Genomic DNA, 13,592 nt, shown 5'->3' with positions numbered 1-13,592 from the left:
TTTACCAGTTGAGCCATCAGGGAAACACCAAGGCTTTGTCAAGTGACAAGTGACTAACACTTTTACTGTCTTGTGTCTGGAAGGACATAATGCAGGATCCGCAGAGCAGTGAGCCCTCAGGGAGGGAGGGAAGCTTCTCTAGAGGTGCTGATGATGATGCTGGGGGTGGTGAAAGTGACCACACACCCTGCACTGGGCCATAGCCCCGCTTTGGAGACACGGTTCCCCCCAATAGTCCAGTCACCAGATGTTCCTCACATCCACCCAAGTTGTCTCTCCAGGGCCCAACATTCTTCCTTCTCTTCAAACACCTCTCCTTCTTTTGTCCACTCTGCCTCTCTTTAGTTCTCTTGCCTCTTCCCTTGATGAGAGAAAGACACGCTCACCAAGCCACAGCCCTCACCATTTCATTCCTAGTTCCTAGGGAGCTTGATTCTAAAGACTTCTTTTATTTCAGCATCTGCCAAAGAATGTTCCAAAGAAGATAGTCCCATGAGGAAAATATGTTCTGTGAGCCATATCCTCCTCTCAGCACGCTCAAGTCATGACGGCATTTTAAAAGTCCTAAGAAGTTCTGGAGAAATCTGCTTGCTTGTTTAACACTGCAGTTCCCAGTTGATGCCAAGCCACTTTATCACATCACATAGCTTAACATGTTATTGCTCTGCAATATAGTGTTTTTTAATTTAATTTTTATTTTTGGGCCTTGCCACATGGCATGTGGGATCTTAGTTCCTTGACCAGGTATTGAACATGTGCCCCCTGCAATGGACACTTGGAGCATTAACCCCTGGATTTCCAGGGAAGCCTTGCAATATCCTCTTCTGTCCACACCTGTTTTTATCTTGGTTCCTCTTATGGATGTCCCACTTGCTACCTCCCCTGGCGAACACCCAAGATGATTGGTCATACGTGACATATTGATATGTACAAAGTCTGGTCTAAGGTGGGCAGCAGGAATCAGCAAACAGTCATTGCAAAGGGCCATATAAGGGGCTTTGCAGGCCAGGTGGTCTCCATCATGATGGCTTTGTTCTGCAGAAGTAGTGTGGAATCAGCCATGGAAAAAACATCAAATATCAACATCAAAGAACAAGCCTGGCTATGTTCCCACAAAATGTTATTTAGAAAGAAACAGTGATGGGCAGGATCTGGCTGTAGTTTGTCAACACCTGATCTAAGGCCATGTCGTAAAAGAATGCTTGAACCCAATGCAGGAAAAAGCAGGATGGGTCCTCTGCAAAATGAAGACTTCCCTATCCTGTGTATTTTGGTGGATCTGGAGTAAGACCTTCATGCTCCAGCAAAACATAAAAAGGCCAGAGGTGTCTTGTTGAAGGTCAAATTCTTGAGCCCTGGTTTTGTCCCTTTTCTTCTCTTCAAGTGAACCCCTTGCTCCTGTCCTGTTGATGACTCTGTAGCCTGCCTGGTTTAAGCTGAAGTGCCCTACTGACTGTGTTTTATGCACCTGTGAACTTCAGAGTCGAGTCTGATAGAATTCTGTGAAATCACAGATCTTCTTGGCAGTTCTCTTAACCTCTCTGAGATTCAGTTTCCTGGGATAAACTAGGAAGAATAACCTTATAGGGTTGTTGTGGGAATCAATTTAATTAATTTACATGCAAAGGCCTTAGACCAATGTCTGGTTCATGGAAATTACTATGTAAATAATTATCTTTGTAATGCATTATTTCATCTAATCTGCCAAATAGTCCCATTTCACAGATTGGGTTTTGTAAATTGCCCAAGATTACGCAGTAAGAAATGAGGCAGAACCAGTATTCAAAGTCACAAAGCCTGTGTTGTTTCCACTCAGGTATGTGCTCTGCTGGATTTAAGTCATTCAAAAGTACATTTTAGGAGGCCTCACTTTTTTCTTCCTTTTGATTCCCAGGTCCTTTCCCATTACGCTTTACCTGAACTCATGGCAGACATGATTAATCAATCACAGTCCTCTCTTTCTTTCTTTCTTCTTTATTCTCTCTCTCTCTCTTTCTTTTACTGAGTCTGGTGATGGCTTTAGACACCATCTCCATTTATCAATTCTGAAAACTCCTACCAACTGATTAGAGTTGGCATGTAAAATCAAACTTATGGGCTCTGATTTTTGGAATACTTTTCTGGAGTTCTTCCCAGTTTTGCCTTTTCTTCCAAGGCAGAGCTAATCCCCTTAGCGACTGCCAGGTCTCAAAACATTCTTTCCAGATTTGGCCGCAGCCCCAAACTCTGGCATCTGGTAAACAATTCTCCATGCAAGATCCTCCTTGCCACCATTCAGGGACTTTCCTAAGGATTCCCTCTTTCCAACACCGACTGTGAAGTGACACCCTAGCTGCCTCTTTCTTGCTGTCCTGTAGTCAGGCCTATGGGCTCTGAATGTTCAAGGCTTGGCTGTTACTATAGGGAAACCACAACACAGAAGTCACTCAGCCTAGGAAAGCTTACAGAGGTGCAGAGGATACAGTTCTGGGCATCCTTGTTGTGAAGGTAAGAGAAAGGCCAAGAATAAAAACAGAGGGTTTGGGTCTTCTTCTTGGCCTTTCTCTTATTTTTCTTAGGTGTGATAATGGCATTGTGATTATACAGGAGGATGTCCTTATCCTTAAGAAATGCATGATGAAGTATTTAGGGCTGAAGAGCCATGTGTGTGCATGTATGCGTGTGTGTGTATGTGTGTGTGTGTATGTGTGTGTGTGTATGTGTGTGTGTGTGTGTTTGTGTGTGTAAGGAGGGAGGCAGGAAGTGGGGAGAAAGAGAGAAAGGAAATATGGCAACATGTTATCAATTGGTAAATCTGGTGTAGGGTATATGAAAATTCATTCTTTCAGCTTTTTGTAGACTTGAAATGTTTCAAGTGATAAGGAAAAGGAAAATCAAACAAAAAATAAGGATATTAAAGCTGAGTGTATGTTTCCAATTAATTTAATATAATTATTAAACAATAAAGATAGTCACTGTGACCACTGTACCAGTGATAGATTGGGGAAGGGGAGGGAGCAGAGATTCCAGAGGTAGAAAGTCCAGGCGGGAAGTTCCTACAGAGTTAATGAGTGAGATGAGGCAGGATAGAAAGAAGAGGGGTTCGGAAACACGAGGTGAAACTGTCAGAATCAGAGGTTGGTTGGATGAGAGATTGGGAGAAAGCAGAGGAGGATGCTCAGAGAACACCAGGGGAGCTTCTGTGGGGCAGGTGCTGATTTCAGGTGAGAACAGATGATGTTTGATGTTCTTGTGCAGCTTCCTGGAGGAGAGGGCCACTTGTTCATCCCTCCAGTCTGTAAATATTTTTGAGAGTTTATATCTCTGGGCACTTGTGCTGGGCATATGGCAATGAACAAAAACAGACAAAATACCCTACATCTATGAAACTTGTAGCCTATTGTTGGATGTTGGTGGTTTAGTCGCTAAGTCGGTGTCCAACTTTTGCAACCCCATGGACTGTAGCCTGTCAGGCTCCTCTGTCCATGGGATTCTCCAGGCAAGAATACTGGAGTGGGTTGCCATTTCCTTCTCCAGGGGATCTTTCTGACCCAGGATTCAAACTCAGATCTCCTGCATTGCAGGCAGATTCTTTACCAACTGAGCTACGAGGGAATCCCCTACTGTTGGAGGGGAAAGACAATAAACCGGTGAAAAATGGGCAGTATGTTGGATGGTTGTCATTGCTGAGAAGAATATAGGCTTTCCTGGCAGTCCAGTGGTTAAGACTCTGTGCTCCCAATGCAGGGGGTAATCAGTCCCTGACTGGGGAACTAAGAAGTAATACATATTACTGGGGTTAAGGGGTTTTGCCTAGTCTGAGCAAAGTGAAGAAGTGAGTCACGTGGATATCTGGGAGGAGCGTTCCAGGTGAAGGGAACATCATTCCAGGTGCCAGGAGTGTAAAGGGCTCTGAGGCAGAAGAGTATCTGGCAAGGAGGGCAGTGTGATCGGGTGAGATCTTATAGGACACTGTATGGACTTCAGCTTCTACTCTAAGAGAATTAGAGAGGACTTGGAGAAATCTGAACAGAAATCTAATATAAAAAATATTCAACTAAATGGGGACAAAGACAGTCTCATCCTGTCAAAGGATGATGCTGATCAGACCAGGGCGAAGGCAGTACAGGTGGTAAAGATTCTGGATGTATTTTGAAGGTGGAACTGACAGGCTTTGTTGTCAGTCCATCTGTAGGGAAGGAGAAACAGAGAAGAGTCAAGGACAAAACCCAGCTTATTTTCATGGAGCAATTATAAGAATGGAGTTGGGAAAGATGATGGTGAGGAAACATCACGAGCTAAGATTTCAACATGAGGATGCCTCCAAGTGGAGATGCCCACAGACACTTAGCTTTAGGAGTCTGGAGTCCACATGAGAGAAATGGGCTGCAGACAGTGATTTGGGAGTAATCAGCATGTAAATGGTATCTCAAGCCAGGAGGGGCTTCCCAGGTGTGAGGTGGTAAAGAATCCATCTGCCAATGCAGGAGGCATAGGAGACGCAATTTCAGTTCCTGGGTTGGGAAGATCCTCTGGAGAAGGAAATGGCAACCCACTCCAGTATTCTTCCCTGGGGAATCCCTTGGACAGAGGAACCTGGTGAGTTTATAGTCCACAGGGTTGCAAGGTTTATATGTCCTCAGTTTCGGACATAACTGAGCTACTGAGCACACATGCATCCAATCCAGGAAACAGGGTGAGACTGTCTAAGGCAAGAGGTTAAGAGAGAAGAAATAAAAAACTGAATCCTGAGGTGTTCCACCATTTAGAAGTTCTGGAGATGAGGGAATAGCCGAAGAATCTGAGAATGAGCGATCACACAGTGGGTGGGAAAGCAGGCAAGTGTGGGGTTCCATAGGCTATACACAGGATGTGTGTAGAGTGGGAGAGAGCTGGCAGGTGGTCTGCACGGCCGTGCACTGGGTCCTCGTCCATGCAGGAATGAGTCTTGTGATGCATTTCCTCGCGGGCAGGAGCCATGTTAGCTCAGAAGAGCTCTCTCAGCCTCTGCCCCAGTTTCTTTTGGCCCCAGATCTCTGCTTCTTACTCTGTGTCTTCTTAAGTATCCTGCAGCCTTTCCCTCTAGCTCTCGTCCCTCATCTCTCCCATTGTTCTTCTACCCCTTTACACTTCTGCTCTCTCTGCCAAATCCATGCCATCAGCTCCTCTCTAGAAGATGCAAGCATCTCTTGGGTAACTACTTAATTAGAACATTTTTGTCTGCAAGTATTGGAAACACCACTTTACAGCAGCTTAAATGGAATGTGCCATCGTCAGAGATGAGATGAAATTGTAAAGACAGGGAGAAAGATGCCAATCAGGCATACTGAATCTCTATAACAATCTCATATTCTTTTAAAAAAGTAAACAAAACAGGTTTTTTCTTGGAAACCTTCTCAAGAACTCCTCGCAGCCTTGCATTTCAAAATCACCGTAGAAGTTTTCCTATAAGAATTTGTTTCAGGGATTCCCTTCCTTGGCTCACCACTGCTGTACCTTGCAGTTAAATGTGCCATATCAGGTTTCTGAAGCCTCTTATTTTATCTTAAACAGAGTTTAGAGTTGACAACATGCTGGACAGGAAAAGATAGCACCCTTTGCAGATGCATTGATACTTACTCTTTGGTATGACCTTAATAGAGTAACTGAGCACTCAGGGGAAAGTGGACCAACTTTCCTGGCACCTGTGAATTTTATCAACACACAGTGACATCTGTTACCTGGAGCCCACCTCCCCTGCCTCTGGGTTAGCCAAAATAGCTCTTCAAGAGTCCTAAAGAGTGGTTAAAGAGCATCAGCTTTGAAGTCAGAAAGACCTAATTTCAAATCCCTGTCCCACCATTTAAATACTAGCTGTGTGATTTTGAGCAAGTTACTCTCTCTGAGTCACAATTTCCTCGTTTAAAAAATGGAATTAGTAATATATCCATCTGAGTTTGTTCATAAGAATTAAAGAAGATAACAATGTACCTAAATGGTCAACATAGATCTGGGTGCAAATTAAGCTCTGTAAATTGTACCTGTTATTATCATCTGGCCCCTGCAAGCTTCTCTGTATATGTGCACACTGTCTTGGTTACAAGGAATGCATTTGTAAGGATCCTTGTTTGCAAGAAATGGAACATCATTTCAAAGCTGTTTAAGGAAAGTACAGTAATTTATTGGGTTGGCTGACTGGGATATCCAGGGAGGAGCTGGCCTCAGGAATTCAGAGCCCAGAGCCTTCTGGCCTCCCTCTCATTCTCTCCCATGGTTTTTGCGATGGAACAGACATGTGGTCAAAGACCATGTTAGGTTGACATCTCCTCAAAAAGTTAGCTTAACTCACCTCAAAATGTTAGCTTAACACATATCATCTAGAATAGTAGGTGGATAAAAAGTACCTGAAACCAGTCTCAGAAGAATCATAAATAAGGTGCTTTTTGACTCAATTCTTCCTCAAGTTCATGAGGAGAAAAGGAAAAAGGCCATTGCCAATGCACTCAGAGCTCCTGGGTGTGCAGTCTGAACCCCGGGAAAATGAAAGAGGCATTGTAGCCAGTTGTTGACAGTGAATTAAAGGCTCGAATCCAATCCGCGGTGAAGCGTTTCCCCAGATCAGTGCCAGCAAGTCCTCACAACGCTTTGGTTCATAAGGAATCCCTGGAGTACTATGACACCTTGCCTTTCCTGGTTTCACCCCTTGGAGTGTCTCTGTCGTTTTACTAATTCCTAAAGGTTAATAATCTTTGTTTGCTGACTGTTACCTCTGGTCAAATGTCAAGTTCAGAAGTTCCTTAGAAGGAGAAGAATTAAGAAGCATCAATTTAATTTTAAAATAAACTTTGAGTTTTCAAGACAAATTGTTATTTATGGCAAATTAGCTATTTTTCTTTCTCTTCTTCTTTTTTTTTTTTTTAAGATAAAGGAAATCAGTTTTCAGCTCCTGGAAAATGCCACAAAGAAATGATTGAATATGTGACAAAGTTTAATTTTAGGTTTCCAAGCTAAAATGAATTTTAAAATCTAAAATTCTAATGATTATACTTCATGTTTTTTTCATCAAACTTATCCTGCTATCTTCTGCTTCTCTTAATGCCCACTGCTTCTTCTAATGAACATATAAGATATTATGATAAGCATATAGATAAATGGTGAACTGGGACAACCAGGAAGCAGAGTTATAAGAGGAATATTTTGAGAGAAGAGAGTTTGTTAGCTCTCTCGAATTTTCAGAGCACAGATAAAATACTCCAGAATATTGTGCAAAGATAGAATGGATTTGGGGACATGTTTGGTTGAAACTTTTTAATGATGCATCAGCCCTTTTCCTGTCTCCTTAAGTCTGGTACTACTTGTAAAATGTTGCTGAATCTTTATTTGATGATGTAAGTTACTTTTTAGCCACTGATTGCTATGCAGATCTATAATTCTTGTAAAACGCATAGGTGAGAATAAGAAATCTTCTTTAGAACACATGTCATCCTTTAAATTCAAACTCCTTGACAAATTAAATATTAAAGAAAAAAATCAGTTCAAGGGAAAGTGTAGTCTTCTCAACAAATGGTCCCAGAGCAACTGGACATTTATATAACTAAAAATGAACTTTCACCTATACCTTAGGCCATATTAAAAAAAGGACTCAAAATGGAAATGTAAAACTACAAAACTCTCAGAAGGAAATGCAGGGGAAACTCATCATGACCTTGAGTTAGACTAAAAGTTCTCAGATATGACATTGAAAGCATGATATGAAAAAGAAAAAAGATTGATGAAATGGACATCATCAATATTAAAAACTCTTGCTTTGGAAAATTTGTTATTAGAAGATTGAAAAGAAGAGCCATCTGCTGGAGGAAAGTATTTGCAAATCACATATCTAAGAAAAGACTTGTATCCAGAATATGTAAAGAACTCTCAAAACTCAAAAATAAGAAAGGGACTTTCTTGGTGGTCCAGTGGTTAGGACCCTGTACTTTCAATGCAGGGGGTGTGAGTTCAATCCCTGTCAGGGAACTGAGATCCCTCATGCCACAGAGTGTGGCCAAAAAAATCAAAAGGAACAAATTATGGATACATACAACAGCAAGTATGAGTCCCAAATGTCTCTTGTAAGCGAAAGAAGAGTTTCAGGGGCTTCCCTGGTGATACAGGGGATGGGAATTCATCTGTCAATGCGGGGGACACAAGTTTGATCTCTGGTCCGGGAATATTCCACATGCTGTGGAGCGACTAAGCCAGTATGCCACAATTACTGACTCTGTGCTCTAGAGCCTGAGAGTGGCAGCTGCTGAGCCCTCGTCCCCTAAAGCCTGTGTTCCACAGCCAGAGAAGCCGCTGCCTTGAGAAGCCCGCACAGCCACTAGAGAGTAGCCTCCCATTGCCACAGCTAGAGAAAAGCCCACTCAGCAACAAAGACCCAGCACAGCCAAAACTAACTAAAGAAGAGTCTTGAAACACTGTGAACTGTGTGATTCCATTCATATGATATTCTGGACATGGCAAAACCACAGGGACAGAGCCTAGATCAGGGGTTACCGGGGCTAGGTGTCAGGTCGAGTCCATCTGTGGGAGGGCAGTGCAGGGGAATTCCCTGGAGGTGCTGAAATTGTTCTTTATCGCATTTGCTGGGATTATCACAAGAGTTTCTGCATGTGTTAAGAATCAGAGAATGATACAATCAGAAAAGTGAATTCTACTGTAAGTAAAAATTTAAACATTAAAAAAAAAATCAACAAATCAAATTTTGAAGCTGACCTGATATGCCTTTAATCACTGACAAGTCACAAGAAGGAAGCCTTTTTTTTTTTTTTTTAAAGCAAGTATACTGAATTTTTATTATATGTCACCGGTTGTGTTTCTCTGAGTGAAGCGCTCTTTCTAATTATGGAAGTTCACAATAGGAAATTTATGGAAATCTAGGACACTACAAAGAAATGACCTTGTCAACATATTTCAAGTGTCTTGGCAGAATGGTTCTTATAAGGCCAATTCTTTATTCTTTGAAGAGGTAGTTGCCTCTCCTGTTAAAAGAAATTGTTCCTGTAGTATATCTAGCTGATAGATGGCTTGGAATTTGCTATGCATTTGTCTCAAGCAAAAGAAGAAGTTGTTCTGGGAGAAGATGAGGATGATTGCTGTGACAGCTACTCTGTTGTGTGTGTGTGTGCGCGTGTGCGCATGTATGTTTAGCTTCTCTTGTACTTAACTATTTATTTGACTGAGTAGATAATGCATTTATGTCATTCAACATTCTATGGGTGCCAAGGCTTCTGTTTATCAGTCAGAACAGACCAGTGGGACATCAGTGTTGCCCATTTTAATTGATTGGTGTCGAGAGCCATATTGGTTATTTAGTAAGTCCTATAAGATTACCAAGTGAAAAGCCTCCTTCTCCTTTGTGTCCTGGGCCCTCTTTTATTTTCTATAATGTTCAGTGGACAGGCAGGTGTTTCAACACTGGTCTATATGAAGTTGTGAAAAGATGGATATTGTAATTACTCCTGGAAGTGTACAGCTATGAAAAACAGGCAAATCTTATCCCAGATCAGTCTCTGGCATGCCTCCAGCCTTCCTTTGAGGGCTTTCTTTTTCATCTGTGCTCCTCATCCCTGGCAGTCACCTTGAGAGTCAACCTGCTCCTCTCCCACTGTTTGCCTGGGACAATTTCTCATTCTACAGTGCGCAACAGCCCACCCCCGAGTTCCTCCCCATCCCATGCCCATTCCCTGCACCCTCCCCACACACATACACACACACTCTGTGAGTCTGGGGCTGCAAAAAGCTACAGCACAAACCTGGCAAATCTTCCCAAAGAAGCAATTTTACTAGATGGTGAAACATTAAAAACGTCAGTTTTCTCTGACATCTTAACCTAGCTACCATTGAATCAGCCCCAGAGATTCTGTAATATTTAACCTGAGATGTGCAGATGCTTAAAGTGTCCATAGGTACATTTCATTTTTCAGGCACTTAGATGGGAAAAAATGAATCTTTAATTTCACTAACCTCTCACTGAAATTGAGCATTTCCTTCACTTGTGAATATAGGCAACAAACCACAAAAATTGTGGTACCTGTGACTTCATTATTAGTATAAATCAGATGTTTTCATATTACATGATGGTTGTTACAAATATCTCACATTTTTTAAAGTTCATCACTATCTCAAGTTACAGTAAGTATTCTACCTGCTAATATTCTTTGTTATTTAGTGAAGAAGTGTGTTTATTGGTAGATCACAAACTTGTCTTTTTCTCCAAATATTCTGATGGCTTGCTTTAAAATTTTATCATTGATTTTCTTTATAACACAATATACCTTTTAAGCTTTTAAAGATATTATTCTGAGAAGAGATCTGTAGGATTCACCAAACTTCCAAGATATTTGTGTCAAAAAAGGTTAAGATTCTAGCCATCTACCATCGATTTGGAGATTCAAAGGAAATTAACTCTCCTTTCCCCGATGCAATATTCCCTCCAAACTTTATACCAGTCCTTGACGGCTTCCATTCTCCTGTCCAGTACCCACAGAGCTTTATAGATCAGTTGCTTCTCTCTCCCACCCTCCATGTTCAAAATAAAGAATGTGCCCTCTTCCCTTGATTCCTCTAAAATACAACAACGTGTGTCTTTAGATTCATGGGAAAAGCAGTGTGGAGGCAGGGTGGGGCTTAGAAGGTGCAGAGCATGGCCGAGGCTGCAGACTGAGTATTGGAAATTCCAGTTCTTTGAAAGTCCTGAGAGCCCATTTGTACAGGGAAAGAAATTCTTTTTGTTGCTGTTAATTTATTTTTTACTGAAGGATAATTGCTTCATAGAATTTTTTTGTATTCTGTCAAACGTCAACATGAATCAGCCATAGGTATACATATATCCCCTCCCTTTTGAAACTCCCTCCCATCTCCCTCCTCAGCCCAGCCCTCTTGTCCAGAGCCCCTGTTTGAGTTTCCTAAGCCATACAGTAAATTCCCTTTGGCTACCTATGTTACATATGGTAACGTAAGTTTCCATGTTACTCTTTCCATTCCTCTCACCCTTTCCTCTCCTCTCCCCATGTCCGTAAGTCTTTTCTCTATATCTGTTTCTTCATTGCTGCCCTGTAAATAAATTCTTCAGTACTATTTTTCTAGATTCCGTATATGTGTGTTAGAATACAAAATTTATCTTTCTTTTTCTGACTCACTTCTCTCTGTATAACAGGTTCTAGATTCATCCACCTCATCAGAACTGACTCAAATGCATTCCTTTTTATGGCTGAGTAATATTCCATTGTGTATATGTACCACAACTTCTTCATCCATTCATCCGTCAGTGGACATCTAGTTTGCTTCCATGTTCTAGCTATTGTAAATACTGCTGCAATGAACAATGGGATACATGTGTCGTTTTCAATTTTAGTTTCCTCAGGGTATATGCCTAGGAGTGGGATTGCTGGCTCATATGGTGGTTTTATTCCTGGTTTTTAAAAGAATCTCCATACCATCCTCCATATTGGCTATATCAGTTTACACTCCCACCAACAGTGCAAGAGTGTTCCCTTTTCTCCGCACCCTCTCCAGCATTTATTGTCTGTAGACTTTTTGATGATGGCCATTCTGACTGGTGTGAGGTGACATCTCATTGTGGTTTTGATTTGCGTTTCTCTAATAATGAACGATGTTGAGCATCTTTTCATGTGTTTGTTAGCCATCTCTCTGTCCTCTTTGGAGAAATGTCTGTTTAGGTCTTCTTCCCACTTTTTGATTGGGTTGTTTGTTTTTCTGGCATTCAGTTGTATGAGCTGCTTGTATATTTTGGAAATTAATCCTTTGTCACTTGTTTCATTTGCTATTATTTCCTCCCATTCTGAGGGTTGTTTTTTCACCTTGCTTATAGTGTCATTTGCTGTGCAAAAGCTTTTAAGTTTAATCAGGTCCCACTTGTTTACTTTTGTTTTTATTTCCATTACTCTAGGAGGTGGGTCATAGAGGATCTTGCTTTGATTTATGTCATCAGCTGTTTTGCCTATGTTTTCCTCTAAGAGTTTTATAGTTTCTGGTCTTACATTTAGGTCTTTAATCCATTTTGAGTTTATCTTTGTCTATTGTGTTAGGAAGTGTTCTAATTTCATTCTTTTACATGTAGCTGTCCAGTTTTCCCAGCACCATTTATTGAAGAGGCTCTCTTTGCCCCATTGTATATTCTTGCCTCCCTTGTCAAAAATAAGGTACCCACAGGTGCATGGATTTATTTCTGGGCTTTCTATCTTGTTCAATTGGTCTATATTTTTGTTTTTGTGCCAGTACCATACTGTTTTGATGACTGTAGCTATGTAGTATATATAATCTGAAGTCAGGAAGGTTGATTCCTCCAGCTCCATTCTTCTTTCTCAAAACTGCTTTGGCTATTTGGGGTCTTTTGTGTTTCCATATGAATTGTAAAATTTTTTGTTTTAGTTCTGTGAAAAATGCCATTGGTAATTTGATAGGGATCACATTGAATCTGTAGATTGCATTTGGTAGTATAGTCATTTTCACAATATTTATTCTTCCCACCCAGGAACATTGAATATCTCTCTGTTTATGTCATCTTTGATTTCTTTTATCAGTGTCTTACAATTTTCTGTTTACAGTTCTTTTGTCTCCTTAGGTAAATTTATTCCTAGATATTTAATTATTTTTGTTGTAATGGTGAATGCAATTGATTCCTTCATTTTTCTTTCTGATTTTTCATTGTTAGTGTATAGAAATGCAAGTGACTTATGTGTATTGATTTTGTATCCTGCAACTTTGCTGAATTCACTGATTAGCTCTAGCAATTTTCTGATACTCTCTTTAGGGTTTTCTATGTACAGTATCATATCATCTGCAAACAGTGAGAGCTTTATTCTTCTTTTCTGATCTAGATTCCTTTTATTTCTTTTTCTTCCCTGATTGCTGTAGCTAGGACTTCCAGAATTATGTTGAATAATAGTGGTAAAAGTGGACACCCTTGTCTTGTTCCTGATGTTAGGGAGAATGCTTTCAGTTTTTCACCATTGCGAATAATGTTTGCTGTAGGCTTATCATATATGGCCTTTACCATGTTGAGGTAGGTTCCTTCCATGCCCATTTTTTGCAGAGTTTTAATCATAAATGTGTGCTGAATTTTGTCAAAGGCTTTTTCTGCATCTATTGAGATGATCATATGGTTTTTACCTTTCAGTTTGTTAATATGGTGTATCACATTGATTGATTTGTGTATATTGAAGAATCCTTGCATCCCTGGAATAAACCCAACTTGATCATGGTGTATGAGCTTTTTGATGTGTTGCTGAATTCTGTTTGCTAAAATTTTGTTGAGGATTTTTGCATCTATGTTCATCAGTGATATTGGCCTGTAGTTTTCTTATTTTGTGTTGTCTTTCTCTGGTTTTGGTATCAGGGTGATGGTGGCCTCATAGAATGAGTTTGGAAGTGTTCCTCTGCAATTTTTTGAAAGAGATTTAGAAGGATAGGCATTAGCCCTTCTCTAAATGTTTGATAGGGTTCTCCGGTGAAGCCATCTGGTCCTGTGCTTTTGCTTTTGGGGAGATTTTTGATCACAGCTTCAATTTCAGTGCTTGTAATTTGGTTGTTCATAATTTCTATTTCTTCCTGGTTCAGTCTTGGAAGAT

The 13,592-nt window shown here is 40.7% G+C and overlaps 1 protein-coding gene across 3 annotated transcripts in view; it reads left to right on the top strand.

Moving 5' to 3' along the window:
* Positions 1 to 13,592, top strand: part of GLT8D2 (glycosyltransferase 8 domain containing 2) — a 53,557-nt gene that overhangs the window by 18,122 nt on the left and 21,843 nt on the right. The window lies entirely within an intron of this gene.

Source organism: Ovis canadensis, chromosome 3 (assembly GCF_042477335.2).
Source record: "Ovis canadensis isolate MfBH-ARS-UI-01 breed Bighorn chromosome 3, ARS-UI_OviCan_v2, whole genome shotgun sequence".
NCBI lineage: Eukaryota > Metazoa > Chordata > Mammalia > Artiodactyla > Bovidae > Ovis > Ovis canadensis.
The sequence above is the reverse complement of the archived record's forward strand: the minus strand, read 5'-3'. Positions and strand labels throughout refer to the sequence as shown.